Here is an 18,345-nt window from a genome sequence, read left to right as displayed (position 1 = left end):
AGATCTTGTATCTATTGAACTCGAATATATGTTGAATGGTGATAGAAAAATATTAATGACAATTACATTAAATATTTATATTGTAGTAAATAAAAGTTATTTACAATTATAGTGAAACAATTACAGTATGATTGATAATAAATTAGAAAATAAAAAATAATTAGATAAAATATATCGAAATAGTATTTTACATCATTAAAATAAATAACAAATAAAAATATTAAAAAATTAACAAATGTGTGTCTTATAAACAATTTGAGAAAATATTGAAAGAAATCGCACAAAGGAAAATAAATGTATAATTAAGGGTATAATAAGATGAAAAATACTTTAGAGATCTAAGAAAACTTTTCAAATGTCATCATATATACTCAATGGTTGAGAAATAAAAATAATAATAAGTAAAGAATTTTTTTTTATATTACCTAACAAATGAAAGGTTTATGCTATCAAATACTTAAATTGAGAGTATTAAACATTCTCATTTGAAAGGAAAATATACAATAAATAAATATATTAAAAAAATAATAGAAATATCAAACATGAGACATAATTTTTTTTTAATTAACATATATCATTTTAACACAATTACATAAAGGTTATGATAAAATGAAAAATATATTAGAGATGCAAATGAGTTTCATGACAAATTAAATAATTAGAAGAAATAAAAAATAAAAAGTATATATATATATATATATCGTTATTTAATTAATTGTGATAATGTTTTAATAATTTAAACGGGAACAGAGATATGGCAGGGACATGTATTATGGCGAGGATATATACATTCTCATTCTCATTCTCATCCCCATACCCGTCAATGCGGAATTTCTCCGTCAAGGCAGGGATTCAGACAATATTCACGGTAACGGGTTTATTTGTCATCTTTATTCTTGTGAACCAAAAGTTTTAAATATATTCAGAAAATCAAGAATATTATATATAGTATTCCTTTAATGATTGATGACATTCGTAGTAATAATGAGACACATTCTAATTATAATTGCTTGCAAATGTTTTTTGTTAATATAACATATATTCTTAGTGTTAAAAATAGTATTTTGTTAATTTCCAATACTATTAATCTTAAATATGTATTACCCATAGAATAAGTTGTAATTCATGTAGTTGCTCAGCAATTTGTAGTTAATGAAAATCTCTTTCGAAATAATGTTTTAATGATAAATATTAATTTGTTCAAAATTAATTTTAACTTTTCTAGAAATTTTTTTTAATATATATATTATACATTATATTATTATTATATTATACAAATACAAATTGAAGGAATACTTTAGACACGTGATGGTTATTGAAAGAACAATTTTGACATGTGACAGTCAATTTCTTCTGAAAAAATTCAAAAAAATAAATAAATTTATTATTCACACTTTGTTAATATTTTTATGCTGTACCATAAAATTTGAAAGAATCAATATTTTTTTAACATAAATATGGAAAGAAACGTTGCTTTAGGAGAAGAGAAGAGGAATCGTGCCACTTTAAATTCTCAATTTGAAAACATGACTACAATGAATTTGGACTTTATCTTTATGATTTGCTCTGAATTATGTGGCTACAATTAAGAATAGCATTCTCCAATTAGGGATTAAGTATTTTTAGTTATGGGAGCCACAAATTAGGGTTGTGATATCAAATTTCAATATCCTTTACATGCCTTATATATTTTACACTTTTAGGTTTGCAGTTTACATTTGTGTTCAAATTCTGACTTGGTTTGGTGAGTTTGTTCTTGTGTATCCAGTTATCTCGGTCTTCACAGCATTTAGGACTCATATGCATATGAATATGTAGAAGCCAATTCATTCTTTCAATGGAATCACCCCATAGAAGGAAAATTGGAACATAGTTGTAAGGGTATTAAGGTTTGTGATCTGATTTCACTATGCACAAGTCTTCTTTTTCATTAGAGATGGTCTTACAAGACAAGGATGTAATGTACTCAATTCATTGTTAATATGAATGTGTTAGAACTTCTTATATAACTTATTGTTGGAAGTTCCACCTCGTCTAGAGATAAGATCAATTCACAATATATAAATGAGGTGCAAACCTCACCTTACAAGCCAGTTTTGTGGAGTTAAGTTAAACTTTAAACCCACTTCTAACATTTATGTCTTCTCATATTCCTAGATGACTTAAGTCCTTGATAATGCTTTGTAATTATTTATGTTCAAATATCATTGTCCTAAACTTAATACTTAAATGCATATGTGTTTCAAAGTCATAGGATGTTGCATATGAGACATATGAAGATTGCATAATGAAGCATACCACCTATGTTGGCATTACAGAGGTCTTAAAAGAATACTAATAAGATTGAGACGTGAATGATTTCATCTCATAGCTATTTTAAGAAGGTAGTGAAGTTTGAGAATATTTAAGAACAATTTATATTATCTGTCTACTTTATGTATTCTTTTACTTTGATTTATTTTGTTGTTGCTTTCGGTTTAAGATCAATTATGATTACGTGGTTCTGGTCCTGCAATGGTGTTATTGGCATGAGGCCATTTTACTATAAATGTTCCATTATAGAAATTATATATTTGAACAGAAACAATATATTATCTATATTATGTATATAAATTTATTGTTATTGATAGTAGTAGAGATATAAATTAATTTTTATAATTAAATGTTTCTTTAATTATTTCAATTAAATTTAATTACATTTCTAAAGTCAAATGATGTCTTATTTTATCTTAATAATTTATCTATTAATCGACCAAATTTGACACAACAACTAATATTAATTAAAGAAATAATTAATTATTATTGATTTTTAATCTATGTATATGATATATATTTATGGAAATTATACATGTTTATATAAACAATATAACATGTGTATTATCTATTATCTACTATATATTAGCAATTAATGTTGTATTAACAAAGAATGATATATTAGCATTTATTTAAAAGATAATGCTTTGATTGAATTAAAATTTTGTATTTTTGTGTTTATGAATTTATATTTATATGTATTGAAAATAAATTGTTGCAATAATTAATTAACATTAAGTATATTTTTATTATTATTAAGGTTAGCATGTTACACAAATAAAATTGTATGATTAATTCTTTCTGTAATAATTAAATTTAATTACATTTTATAAAAGTAAAACATTAATTTACCTTTTTCAATATATTATATATTAATTAATAAAATTTGATTCATTATTTAATATTAATAGTTAAATTCTTAATTATTAATTAATACATTAATATGAAATTATTAATTATTAATATTATACATATTTGCAGTTATACAAATTAAATTATAGGATTGATTTTTTCTTTAATTAATTCAATTTATTTATATTTTTCATTACCTTTTTAATATACATTTTTATTTACTTTTTTATTCATTTTATGTTCAAAATGATTGGGTTTTAGATTACATAGGTTATAGTACTGTTTACCGTGTTAATTTTTAATACAAATAATCAATATATTCATACAAAATTACCTAATTAATGTATTAATATACTAATTTAAAATCAAATATTTATTAAATTAATTAAAATAGTTAGTAATGTATAAATTAATTTTAATTTATAATAAATCTGATTTCACGTTTTTGCACGTAAAGGTAGACTCTAATATTAATTTAATGCGTCTAAAGAGTCAGTTCTTAGTTAGTTTTTAACTGACAATATTTAGTTTAGGAAATTTAAGATATTTATTGACATTTAAAAGAATTAAAAAGTTTTTTTTCAATATTTTAAAAATATTCAATGTTTCATGTTGAATTATTATTCATCTGGATATAATAAAAAATAATGATAATGATAATAAAAAAATAATAATTTATAAAAAGCTACTTTAATAAAAGTAATACCATATTTTTGTAATACTAAACTTTAAAATGAAAACATGGTTATATTTGATTAGTAATATTCAAATTAATTATAAAAATACAAAGGAAATATATCCTAATAATTAATGTTAAATTAATAAATATAACGTTATTCAATTATAATAACAAGTTTACCCACAAAACAGAAAATAAAATAGAAAATTAAGTAGCATAAAATTATGCAAAACTAAGATATAAATATGGGTTAATCATACTTAATAAGCGTTTATCATATACTAAGTGGTAGTAAACACCGAGTTATATTAGAAATGAAAGTAAAAATTAGAACAAGAAATTTTTATTGATAATAAATACAGATTTAGAAATCTTAAGAAGATCACGAAACACTTTTAGTCCTTTCAAATAAATAAAAGGCGATTTTTAAGTCTCCAAAATTTAAAAATAATTCATTTAAATAATATAATGCAGACTTAATTTATTTGGAATGGTTTTATTAGAAAAATTATTAACACACACTGTGTTTAATTTTAGAAATACAATTTTACTTTTTCTTTCCTAATACTTTTTTCATATTCCTTTCTTCTAAAGTTATCACAAATGGGGGTTTACATAGGGTTTTTACAAAGGAAAATGACATCTTTTTTGGAATACTAAGAAGAAAATGATATCTATAATACAAATTTTTGTGTATGATAAAAAAAGAAGTTAGTGAAAAGTAAGTGTTGTGGGAGAAATCTACTACAACAATATATCCATAAAATGTCTTGTATATATTTATCTTTTGACATTTTGTACATGTGCATAATATCGCATTATTTAATTTTATTATTAATTATTGTTGAATAAAAAAATTGTATTTTTTTTATTATTAAAATATGGAATATTTCATTGCACTTAAAACTTATAAGTCGTCATATATAAAATAAAATAAAATATGGTTAAAATACCTTTTTGTCCCAATTTTCATCAAGTTTTGTCAAATAAATCTTAATTTTAGTTTTGTGTTCAAATAGTTTCCAATTTTCGTCAATTTTGTTCAATTGGGTCTTTTTTTGCTAACACCGTTTAAATCATTAATGATCATGAACAATGACTGTCATGTGTCACTTCGTGATTTTTTTTATTTTTTATTTTTGAATTTTTTTGAATTTTTTTTTAAAATTTTTTTTATTTTTTTAAATGTCCACGTGTCAACCCAGTAGCATGCCACGTGTCAAAGTCAATGTTCTATATTCAATTTGGTCCCTATATTTGTTATTTTTGTTCAATTTAGTTCCAATTTTGTTTCCCTCTCCAAATTGAAACCAAATTTAATTTTTATAACAAAGTTATAGTGATGTGAATTTTAATATATTATATACAAATATTTAATAAAAAATGTGAATTTTAATATAAAAAATTTGGTTTCAATTTGGAAAGGGACCAAATTGGTTCATGTTAACAAAAATTGAGACTAAATTGAACAAAAAATAATAAATATAGGGACCAAATTGAATATAGAACATGTGGCACGTTACTCGGTTGACACGTGAACATTTAAAAAAAAATTCAAAAAACTCACGAAGTGACATGTGTCAGTCACTGTTCATGACCGTTAATGATTTAAACTGAGTTAGCAAACAAGGACGTAATTGAACAAAATTGACGAAAATTAGGACCTATTTGAACACAAAACTAAAATTAAGACTTATTTGACAAAACTTGACAAAAATTGAGACCAAAACAGTATTTTAACCAAAAAATATTTATATCCTATTTCTATTCGAATGTTATTTTACTCGTTATATTCAATTATTTTATGAATGTTATTTTACGAAACCACACAACAAATCAAACACCTTATAATTATAATAAGGTAGAAGTTTATAAATGTTAGAAATGAGTTTTAAGCTTAATTCAATCTACAAAATCGATTTGTAATTGTACCTCACATATATACTATTAAATTGTCTTATTTCTATTGGACATGAATTTTCAACATTTTTAGGTTTTCAAATTTACAAAAATGGACTGAAGGAAAGTAAATTTCAATCTGTTAATTGAAAGCATAACTAATTATGAATTATGGATACTGAGTCTCTAAGGAGTGTCATGAAATGGTAATAGTAATTTTAACTTTTATGGTGTACGTAGAAATCACAATAACGAAAGAATAAAAAATAGAAAAACCATTTGTTTCCTGAATTGAAAATACTAAGTATATTATATTCAGACCGTAGGTATTGCTTTGAAAACAGTAACAAAATTATAGTATCTTGTGTTAATTAGTATTATATGAAACATCTATTTTAGATTAGGAAAAACTTGTTTCACTTCCTTTGATGATCATTTGACAACTTTTTTAGGAATAAAATAGTCTTCATAAAATTTAATTTTTATAGTTTTAGAAAGAAGAGAAAATGAATAATAACGAGAGATAATATCAAAAGAATGGTATCAAAATATTCGGTCCAAAAAATAAACTTTGACTCATAAAAGATGACGACCGATGACAACACACAATTTTAGAGAGAAAAAGTATTTTTTCATTTATAGAAAATGACGATGAGTGTTGGAAGTTCTACGTTGACTAGAGATAAAAAAATTTCATAATATAAGTGAGGTGTAAAACTCATCTTACAAGCTAATTTTATAAAGTTGAATTAGGCTTAAAACCTACTTCTAATATCGGATGATAACACATATTATTCTATTTTGTGGAATTATCTATAATTCCGAGGTACAATCTGTGTTGAGGAAGGTAACTGTGTTATGTTGTGTGTCATAGCTAACCAAGATGTCCTGTTGTGCCACATTTCCAAAGACGGCTTTTGGCCTCGGAGCGAAAGCCAAACATATTTTAGTTTCAGTCACCTTGAGAAATGTGTTGATAGAATGCAATTCCACAACCGCACCACCTTTGAAATGTGCAAACACCGTCGGTATTTGATATTTCCGACCAGATGTAAGTTCGTAACACAATTTCAATTTCTTTATTGGGCTATCAGTACGCACCAAATTAACTGCATTCACCATTTCTGCTTCCAAAGCTGAGTAAACCTCATCTGGCAAAAAAGAGAGTGTTGTCCCTGAGTCAAGTAAGATGTTTCCCTCTCCACCATTTCTCGGAAACTCTATTCTCTTGCTTCCCACAGTCATCGCTTCCATCACCAAATAGTACTTGAACGACGCTTCATTGTTTATGACCATAGGGGTTGGAACCGCAGTTTTAACAGTAACCTCAGCACGATCTCCAAAATGGAGAAAGCTAGGTTTTATCTCTCCTTCAAACATCGGTGTGAAACAGTACGAGAATGTTCCACCTGTGTCTGGTCTTAACTGACTTGCGAGTGAGAATGGTCCTCTTCCGAGGCCAACTATGCCAGAATGTTCGCGATCAAAGGTTCCAACGTTGTCGTGTCCACATCCAATCGCAGTTCTGAGCAATCGTATAGGACGATTTTCACTGCTGGAAGTTAGAGTAACGGTGTCCCTACTGAAATCTCCTTTTGAAATTGATCCATCGCCATAGCCGATTTTATATGCGCAATGCTTCCCGTTGTTGAAATCGCAGAATGTGGTTGTCACGCTCAAACATTCAGCAGCAACACAAGGGATTCTGGTGTATGTGCTTGATTTGGAAGGATTGAATATGGGTCTGTCTTGTTTGTAACAGTTTTTACAAGGTTGACACTGCATCCAAACGGTGCTGGAACCAGTATCAACTACACCAAAGATTTGGAATGGTGGAGTTCCGACTGAATATTTCATCAGGAAATCTCCTGTACTTGGTGTTACAGTGGTCTCAACATCATGATCTAGTCGAGAGTAATTAGCACGATGAATGGAACGAAGAACCGCATTTTGAACTCGTTGGAAATGAGTTTCTGTGGGACGGTAAAAGGGTGATTTTGGTGAATCACGGTGGATCAACTCCACACTGAATCCGCTTTTAAGGGATTCTGAGAAAGAAATGTTGTGAAGAAACAACAAAAAAAGGAAACAAAGTGAATAACATAGAACCATTGTAGTCACTATGTATTGCAGAAGAGTGAATGAATAAACAATGTCTTTCGATGGATTTGTAATTGTCAGTGCATCTTATATATTGACTGTGAAATTATCGGTATTTAATATGTAATCTTGATTAGCAGCGATATTACCTTTTTTTATTATACATTTAGTCTTAATGCAAAATATTATTTCTTCTAAATATGTTACATGATTCCTAGTTAAGTGCAGGTGAAATTCACAAGGAAAACCTAAAACTTATTGTATATACCTTTTATTTGAAAACTTGTGAACCAAAACTAAATATTCAAAGTCAATTTATAGCAAAAGTAAATCTTCAATCTGAACACCTTAACATAAATATATGTATATATACCTTGATTGGAGGTCTTGTGATCCAAAAGTATATATTAAATGTTCTGAAATATTATATATATATATATATATATATATATATATATATATATATATATATATATATATAGTATTTCTTTTATGATTGATGACATTCGTAGTAATAATTGCTTGCAATTTTTTTTTTGTTAATATAGTGTTTTGTTTATGGATTACACACAGCAATTTGTAATTACTGAAAAACTCTTTCGAATTAATGTTTTGTTGACAAATAGTAATTAGTCCAAAATTAACATTAATTTTTTTAGAAATGTTTCATACCTTCACTTTGACCATAAAGAAGATATCCTCCTTTGTCTTCACATTTCATATTTTCACTTTTATCATAAAGAAGATATTTTTTATTGTGTCAACATTTTATATTTTCACTTTTACTTTTAATTATTATTTTAAAAATTAATTATTTTATAAATATTTTATCTTTAACCGTTATTCTGAAAAATTTTTCTTAACCATTATTTTAAAAACCTCTTTTCTCTTTAATAATTATTTTAAAAACCTCATTTATGTATATATTTTATTTTTCTAATTAACATCTAACAATTATTTTAAAAATTAATTATATATTTTTTATTGATCTTAACTCAAATATTTATAAAAATTTAAAAAAAAAGAACACTTGTATATTCGTTAATATATATATATATATATATATATATATATATATATATATATATATATATATGAAAAATGATAGAGATCATACAAATAATTTTTTTAATAAAATAATAATTACACCGATAAAAAAATCATTAACATAAATTAAGAATAATTTATATTTTGTATTGAATGCCTTACTAAACCTTTTTAATAAATTTTGGCAATTTTAAATTTTCCAAATAAATAATAAATAATTTCCTAATAAATAATAAATTATTAGAATGCTTATATTTCACAATAAATATTTATATTTCTTCAATTAATATTATATATTTACATTATTTTCTCTCAATGCAATATATTTGGCTCAAAAGTTTACGTTTATTTTTATTTGCATTATCTCCAATCAATAAATACATAAAATTGCGCCACCAATTAAATATATCCAAAGAAAAAAAAAACTCAACATGTGAGAAATATATATATAACAATATATATAAAGAGGATTCTTTTTTTTGTCTACATTTTAAAATATCCATTTTATCCTTTAAAATATAATTATTTATTAAATTTTTGAAAATTGACCGTTATTTTTATAAGTTTTTTATAAAATCGTTTATTTCTACTTCTTCTCTTCTTTATTTATTAACGTTTATTTAATAAATATAATTTTATTTTATATATTAACTTAATAAGCTTACAATATATCACATATTATAATATAATATAATATATTAACTTAATAACCTACTGATATAAAATGAGTACATAGAGGCGCGATAACGCCTGTGTTTGCTCTAGTATATAATATATATATATATATATATATATATATATATATATATATATATATATATATATATATATTAATTTAATATTTAAAATTTATTGGTGGGTTGGTGAGCCAACCCGGTGATGAGCCGGGTTCTTAATGGGTTGAGTTCATTTTTAATTCGTACTGAAATTTGTAATTTTTTTTCAACTCAACTCGACCCGAATCCGTGATGAGCCGGATTGGCTCGCGAATTATAACCCATTTTTACTGCTATACTGTTTTCTGCCCATTAACTATTGTTGTAGACTAACTTTTATACACTAATTACTAGTTATAAGAACAATTTCTATAATCCCTTAATTAGTCGTTGATAACATATCAAGATACACTAGGTTTTTTGAAGAACATGATTTATTTGAGTTTTTGTCGACTCATCATAACTTGCAATTTTCAATACAGAGATTATTAGAAATAACAGCCACATATATATGCTTTATTATTGGAATTCCCAACCGACACTAAAATGAATCTTTGAATATCATAACATGAAGGAGGGGGGCTCTTGGAGAAAACTATGTCATGTTTCTTAGCATTTTTCATCACTTTCTCCGTACAAATAAAAGGCATTAAATTGGACAACAACACAATCAGAATCATGGAATGCACAAGAAACTTTCCATCAGCACCCCTCCTGAAAACTTTTATCAATTCAATTATTTGTTTCTTGAATTCTTCCGTCAATTAAAAATAAACTCAATTCATAATATATATAAATAGATATATACCTCATCTTATAAGTTTATTTAATAAAATTAAGTTAAGCTTTTAATTTCTTTTAACATAATATCATTTAGAGGTAGGTTAGAGTCTATAGTAAAAAAATTTGATGTCTGTTAAATCAATTATTCTAAAAACTATCAAATCACTCGTTAATATTTAATTTGCTTCTTGAAAGCCTTATATAACTAAAGATAAAATTATTTCTGAATAAGTACATCCAAAAAAATATTAATGATAATCTTAGTATTGTATATACCTAGTAAACATAATTGTGACAGATTCCTGAATTAATAAGGAACCTCTGGGTAACAAAAAATTATAGGTGTACCTTAACTTTACAGAAGTCACTGGATCACAACCACATGTGACGGAGGGCCAGAGTGACAGAGAGGGCGTAACGAAGCTGAATCACGGAGTCACCGATTCGCTACGAATGAGGCTACCACAGAGACTATGACGGAGACGACGCAACGAAGACAGGGCAACGAAGATAGCGCGACCAAGATGACGCGACGAAGATAGCGCCGACAGAGATGGCGTGATGAAGACGACGTGACGAAGACCACTGCAACGAGGCTACGACATAGCTTAATCGCAAAGCAGAATCGATTGATATTAGTTGAACACCCACTGTGAACTTAGGTTTTCGAGTGTAAAGAAAAATCATTCAACTTTTCTGATTTGGGAGGGAACAAGGGAATTCACTCAAAGAAGAATGTATTGCAATCTGCGGAGGTCATAAACCTCCTAAAAAAAATAAAAACCCCTTCTATTATCAGCTTTTAGAAAATCCATCATAATTAGTCCATATGATCTTTATTTGTGGAGGTCTTTTTAACCTCCATAAAATGATCCACGTTATATATCTTTTTATTGTAGTGTCTTTCCATTTAAATATTATTATAAAAGGTATTAAAACAATTCTTATTAATTATATTTAAAATGAAATGATTAATTATTATTTTGATAATTATTTATTATCTTTTACGATGCTTTTTTATATTTTATATGTTAATTTATTCAAATAAAAGGATTAATTAATTTATATTGTTACATATTATTATTTATTATTATTATATTTATGGTATAATTTGTTTTATATTTTTATTTTTTTAAACATTTTAAATATGAAATAAATTATTTATGATGCATTATAAATAAAAATATGTTATGTATTTTATATATAAAATATGAATATTTAACTTAATTTAATTATACACTTCAAATTTATTTAAAATTTAAATATTTATATTAGAAGAATTAATTTTTTTTAAAATAATTATTGATATTAATATATAGTTCTTTTATATATATATACACATAGATACCCCAAATAAAAGAGAATGGTATTTAATGTAATATAAAAATCAACAAATTAAAAACATAAATCGTAAAATTTAATCTTATCATACCTTAAAATTAATCAAACTGTTTGAAATATTTATATTATTGTTCGAAAACTTTCTAAGGTCGAACAAAGCCTCGCTTTTTATATTTATTATATATATTTTTAAAATAATAATTAATATTTAACTAATAAAAAAAAAATTCTTTTGCATTTAAATGTTAATAAAAAGTATCCCACAATTTTGTTTGGTTTCCCTGCACTTTTCGCAAACAGCACTGAATAATAGTAATTAATTATATAGTTTAAAAGAAAAAGAAAAAAAAAAGACGCTGATGGGTTTTGGTATTGTCCCTTTAGTTAAGATAAGCCTCCATCTTCGAGAGCTTCTTCCCTGCACCCCAAACCATTTTTTCTGTACCTCCAAAATTTTTCTTATTTCCAATTTTACCTATTAAATGAAGAGAGAGAAAAAACAGTAAATAATGGATTATGAGATCTGTCTTGTTATTTAATTTTTTTATGAAACGAATTACAAAATCTGTTTCATGATTTTAGGAAACGTATTTTGAAAGCCGTTTTATTTATTTTTCATTTTTTATATGAAACGGATTACATATTTTGTGTCACAACTTTCAGAGACGGAGTTCGAATTCCATTTTGTAGTTATATTTTGTTAATTTTGAGACGAATTTTGCTTTCCATTTCATGTATTTGGGAAACAGATTTTGATATCCGTTTTGCTTTTTTTTAATATTCTATTTTATTTTATTTCAGTTTTAATATATATATATATATATATATATTAATTTAAAGTTGAACTCATTTTAAATTTTATTTTTTATTTAATTTATTTCTTAAATAGTTATATAAAAGAAAAATTATAAAACAAATTAAATTAAAAAATACTTAAACTGTACATTAAAAAGTTATTCATTGTATTATAACTTTTTTAATTTATTTAAAGTATATATTTTTTTAAATTTTAAATGATAATTAAACTATAATTAGATAAAAAAACAATAACGAAAATTTATTCTGATTATTTTTAAATTTATTTTAAATTTAATATCTTTTGAAATTTAATTATTCTTTTAGTATATTATTTTGGGTTTTAATCATATTTACATATTTATATATTCGTTTCATAAAAAAATATAGAAACTTATGAAATAGAATTTGGAATCTGTTTCATACTTTTCTAAAACGGATCACGAATTCCGTTTCGAAAAAAAATTAATAATTTATGAAATGGAATTCGTAATCCGTTTCAGAAAAGTATGAAATGGATTCCAAAATCCGTTTCATAAAAAAAAAACATGAAAACTAATGAAACAGATTTTGAGATTCATTTCATATTTTTCTGAAACGGATCACGAATTCCGTTTCTGGAAAAAAAAAAGTAAAAAATACCAAACGGATTTTGAAATCCGTTTTGCTTTTCCTTGAAATGGATCATGAAATCCGTTTCACATAAGCAAAATGAAAAAAAAAATACAAAATTGATATTAACAAACCAACCATTAACACACTCAGAAAACACAAAGCACAGAAGAAATGGAAATGAGAAAGAAAAACGTTGTCGAAATAAATTGGGAGTGCAGCTCAGATAAGCAAAATAAGTTGCCGCAGTAAATATCATTTACTGCGCTTCCACCGGTTTTCACCCACTGTCAACTATAAATTAATTAGGGGTAAAATGGTAAATTTAGGGATACTAAAGAAAACTTGGAGGTGCATCTTCTCCCACTACAGCCAAATTACGAGGGAGAGAGAATTCAACATGAAGAGTACTAACACTGCACACTTCTTCCTTCGTTCCTTCGCTTTTTGATATCTTTCTCTTTGGGGCAACATGGCCAAATACTAGAGACAAATGTGTATAACTGGTTCCAGAACAGAAAGGCTCATTCGAAGAAGAAGCAACTAGCTCCCACGTCGGAGCTAGAAGCCGAGACAAAAGTTGAGTCTCCGAGAAAGAAAAAGATACGCGTCGAGAGCGTTCAGGTTGCTCAAGGACATGTACATCCACAGTCCTAACTTAGGTATTATTAATTAATCTTTCAATTTTTAGGATGAATTTCTCAAGAAACAGTTATACAAAAATTAAGAACATGATCAATTAGGTTTTTTCAACAGATTGAGCCGAAAACTGAATGTGATTCTTCATAGGCTTGTTTTTAATTTGTAGATATGCAATCTGAATTCTGTTGATTTGTTTGTGCAGGATTTGGCCGATTGCTGAGTAAAATAAGAGTTGCAGGCTATTACAGATCTTATTTTCTTTGACAGAATATGTGGTATGCATGGGTTGAAGACTCTTCACTTTTTTCAGTTCATCATTACCCAAGCACCGGTCATATATATTAGTTATTTCATATTAATATTAGTATAATGTATTTATACCGAAAACTTGCAAAAATAGTTAATTATTCCTTCTTCATGGAATCAGAATTCCGTACTCGGTGTGAGTTGTGTACAACTGTTTATTTAACATAAGTGTATTTATAACGTCACCATTTCTTATATTTCTTTTTCCTATTACTCAGTCACCATTTTGCACAAAAACCATTGACATCCAACTTTGGCTTTATTTTGCGTACATAAATTTTGATAGAGAAGAGAAATAGATCAATGCATAAGGTAAATATATTATGGTTAGAATATAAATGCATAAGAGGAATTAAGGTCTTCATCAAGTTAAGTTGTTAATTTGATTAAATAGTTCATTGGAAGGATTAAGCCTTCACAAATTGTTATAAACAAGTTTAAAAGAACTTTTTAGCTACAACCACTTATCAGGGATTAACGAAAGATTTGTTACAACCACTTTGTTAGGAATTAACTAGAGATTTACTACAAATATCTTGTTAGGAATTTGCGAGAGATTTGCTACAAATAATTTGTTGGGGATTAGTTAGGGATTTGCTACAATTAGTTTGCTAGAGATTTGCTACAACCGTTTTGCTAAGGATTGACGAGGGATTTGCTACAAATAGTTTGCTATGGATTAGTTAGGAATTTGCTACAAATAGTTTACTATGGATTGACTAGGAATTTGCTACCAATAGTTTGTGAGGGAATAGCTAGGAATTTGCTAAACCTAGTTTGCTAGGGATTAACTATGGATTTGTTACAACTAGTTAACTAAGGATTAGCTAGGGAGTAGTTTCCTCGTTGATTAGCTACCTATAATTTAGCTAAGGTTTAGTTTCTTCGTTGTTTCCTCGCTAATCCTTCGCTAAATCGTTTTGCGAGGAATTAGCTAGAGATTATTCCCTCACAAATCTGAAAATTTGTTGTAGTGTTAATGGAAGACTCTAAACTTAGGAAAACAAAACCTTTGTACTAAAGTCATATCAAAACTAAAATAATCACTTTAAACACTCTATAAACACTCAAATTAATTATAACTCAAACTTAATATAATAAAAAGATCAAAGTTATCAAACCTTATATAACAAAATTAATAATTTATTTGTAAATATTATGTATTATTACAATTAATATATTTAAGTTATAAACAAAGTTGAGATGGTTGAGTTGGTCTAAGGCGCCAGATTAAAGTTCTTTTATCTTTTTTTTAGAGATAGATATCTATATCTATAATATTAAGAATATTCAATAAATATACAAAATATTTTAGTAGGTGTCTAAAATTTAAATTCCTTTCCTCACTAGGGATTTGCTACAATTAGTTTGCTATGGAAATTTGTTGTAGGGTCAACGGAAGACTCAAAACTTAGGAAACGAAACCCTTTAGACTAAAGTTATATCAAAACTAAAATAATCACTTTAAACACTCTATAAACACTCAAATTAATTATAACTCAAACTTAATATAATAACGTAATATAACAAAATTAATAATTTATTTGTAAATATTATGTATTATTACAATTAATATATTTAAGTTATGGACAAAGTTGAGATGGCCGAGTTGGTCTAAGGCGCCAGATTAAGGTTCTGGTCCGAAAGGGCGTGGGTTCAAATCCCACTCTCAACATTTATATAAGTTGTTGACTTTTAAAGTTATCACAAAGGTGTCCTTAGTTTTTATGGTACCTGCAAGGTATCAAATAAATATGATGACTTTTACTATCATAGTTGTAAATAGAAGTAGAATATGAAGATATACACATTTTATATGACACAAATGAAGTAAAAAAACGAACAATGTCTAGTTTTGAGATAACAAAATTTCCTTATAAACAATATTCTTGGTAAAAATGTCATGTTGTCCTAAAAGGTCTCCTTCTTTAATAAGGATTTTTGTGGAAGTTTGAGAAACACCTCTTGATAAAATAACATATATAACTGACCATGGCTGAAAACATGTCGTGGAAGGTAAATTCCAACGATAGGTACAGTTTGTCCTTGTGATTTATTTATAGTAATTGCAAAACTCAATCTCATAGAGAATTGTTTCCTAATAAGCACAAAAGGAAGACATGCACTTTCTGTTATTTTATGTTTAATTCTTGGTAAGAAAGTTCTCTTTCCTACATGGTGACCTGTCAATATTTCAACATCCAACATGTGCATGTAGAACCCACAATATAGTAATCTTGTCTCATTACATAACCCAGATTTAGGGTCAATGTTTCGTAACAATATTAAAGGGATCCTTTTTTAACCTTTAAGTTATGTGGTGGCAAACCTCTTAGAGAAATAGTGTGCAAGTACTCTTATTGGTATAAATGATATGTGTGTCCTTCAACCTCATCAAATGGCAACAAATTATGTTCTTCTCCTGGAAATAGATCGATAATTATGTCATTAAGTTTTTCTACATCTTCATTTTTTGGAGTTAGTATGACTCGTTCGGCCATATAAGATGAATCACATGTATGAAATTGTAACCGAGGAAAAGTTTGGTGTATGAGGTGTTGTATTGAGGTTTCTCCTTCCCATGATATTGTTAGTTCTTGAGGTATTTTTACCATGTCATCAACTTGTGTTGGTTCAATACCATTTCCAATGCGCATGAGATATTCAGCAAAATTATGATCTTGTAATGATCGCATGTTTTGTTGTAAATGCAATATCTTTGTGTTACTCCATAAATGAGAGTTAATAATATAGGCAGAAATTATTTATGCTTTTGTACCTTTTTGAACAATTGGCAGTACCTAACGAAAATCACATCCTAATATGATCCTTTTCCCTCCAAATGGAGCATCAGAATCTAGAATGTCCCTTAATGACCGATCTAGTGCCTCCAAAACATATCTATTAACCATGGGTGCTTCATCCCAAATAATTACCTTTGCTATTTTTATTAGCTTTGCAAGATATGATTGTTTACTTATAGAACAAAAGGAATTGGCCTCGACATTGATGGGTATTTTAAATCGAGAATATGCAGTTCTACCACCCGGTAATAATGTTGCTGCTAAACCAGAGGAGGTTGTAGCTAAAATAATTTGACCCTTGCTCCTACAATGTGGAATTAAAGTACGGTAAATGAATGTTTTACCGGTTCCTCCTGGTCCATCCACAAAAAATATCTGACTTTGATTACGGTTGATTACATCTAAAATGGTATTGAAGGCAATGAATTGGTCATGATTCAATCTGTGTACATTGTCAACATCTTCATTAGGTATATGTATTGATAATTCTTCTTGTATAGTTCTTGGTACTGAATGCATCATAAGTTAAAGGTGGCAAATCAAAATCCTTTATTGTTTTACCATGCTAAATTAAAAGGTCATTTAAATCCTTCAATAACATAGAAATAAAGTTCTCATTGACAAAAGTGTTGGTTGAAGTACAATCTTCAACCATAAAGGTGTGGAACTGATTCCAAAGGCTTCTAACATCAGTTGGTTCACAAAAAAGTAATATGGTCACAAATAGTCTTCGTAAAGCATATGACATTTGTAAAGTTAATGCTTCAACTAAGCATTCATGAATACTATTGTCACCTTCTAAAAATCTTCATTTCTCAGTTGCCTTTTAAATGTGTGACAATATGTTTAATTTGGTGATAATAGATATTCCCAACTGATTGGTCCTTTTATGTGAGAAAGCAAAACCCGCAAGAAGAACTTATCTCCTTGAGAAGGAGATACAATATAAATTAGATGCATAAAAAAAATCAAATACATGTGTTTTCACATTAATGTTGAGAGTGGGATTTGAACCCTTATCTCCTTGAGAAGGAGATACAATATAAATTAGATGCATAAAAAAAATCAAATACATGTGTTTTCACATTAATGTTGAGAGTGGGATTTGAACCCACGCCCTTTCGGACTAGAACCTTAATCTAGCGCCTTAGACCAACTCGGCCATCTCAACTTTGTCTATAACTTAAATATATTAATTGTAATAATACATAATATTTACAAATAAATTATTAATTTTGTTATATAAGGGTTGATAACTTTGATCTTTTTATTATATTAAGTTTAAGTTATAATTAATTTGAGTGTTTATAGAGTGTTTAAAGTGATTATTTTAGTTTTGATATGACTTTAGTATAGAGGGTTTCTTTTCCTAAGTTTAGAGTCTTCCATTAACACTACAACAAATTTCCAAATTTGCGAGGGAATAATCTCTAGCTGATTCCTCACAAAACGATTT

General features: G+C 26.8%; 2 non-coding genes and 1 pseudogene across 2 annotated transcripts; 1 reads left to right on the top strand and 2 right to left on the bottom strand.

Annotated features, from left to right (window-relative positions):
- Positions 1-6,556: 6,556 nt before the first annotated feature.
- Positions 6,557-7,855, bottom strand: LOC114169371 (aspartic proteinase CDR1 pseudogene; annotated as a pseudogene).
- Positions 7,856-15,679: 7,824 nt separating this feature from the next.
- Positions 15,680-15,760, top strand: TRNAL-AAG (transfer RNA leucine (anticodon AAG)). The gene has a single exon. It is a non-coding gene; the product is annotated as a tRNA-Leu (tRNA).
- Positions 15,761-17,979: 2,219 nt separating this feature from the next.
- Positions 17,980-18,060, bottom strand: TRNAL-AAG (transfer RNA leucine (anticodon AAG)). The gene has a single exon. It is a non-coding gene; the product is annotated as a tRNA-Leu (tRNA).
- Between the last annotated feature and the right edge of the window lie 285 nt (positions 18,061-18,345).

This window comes from Vigna unguiculata, chromosome 11 (assembly GCF_037176805.1).
Source record: "Vigna unguiculata cultivar grain cowpea cultivar isolate G323 ecotype 2 chromosome 11, ASM3717680v1, whole genome shotgun sequence".
Taxonomy (NCBI): Eukaryota; Viridiplantae; Streptophyta; class Magnoliopsida; order Fabales; family Fabaceae; genus Vigna; species Vigna unguiculata.
Note: the sequence above shows the minus strand (reverse complement) of the source record. Positions and strands in the feature narration are given on the sequence as shown.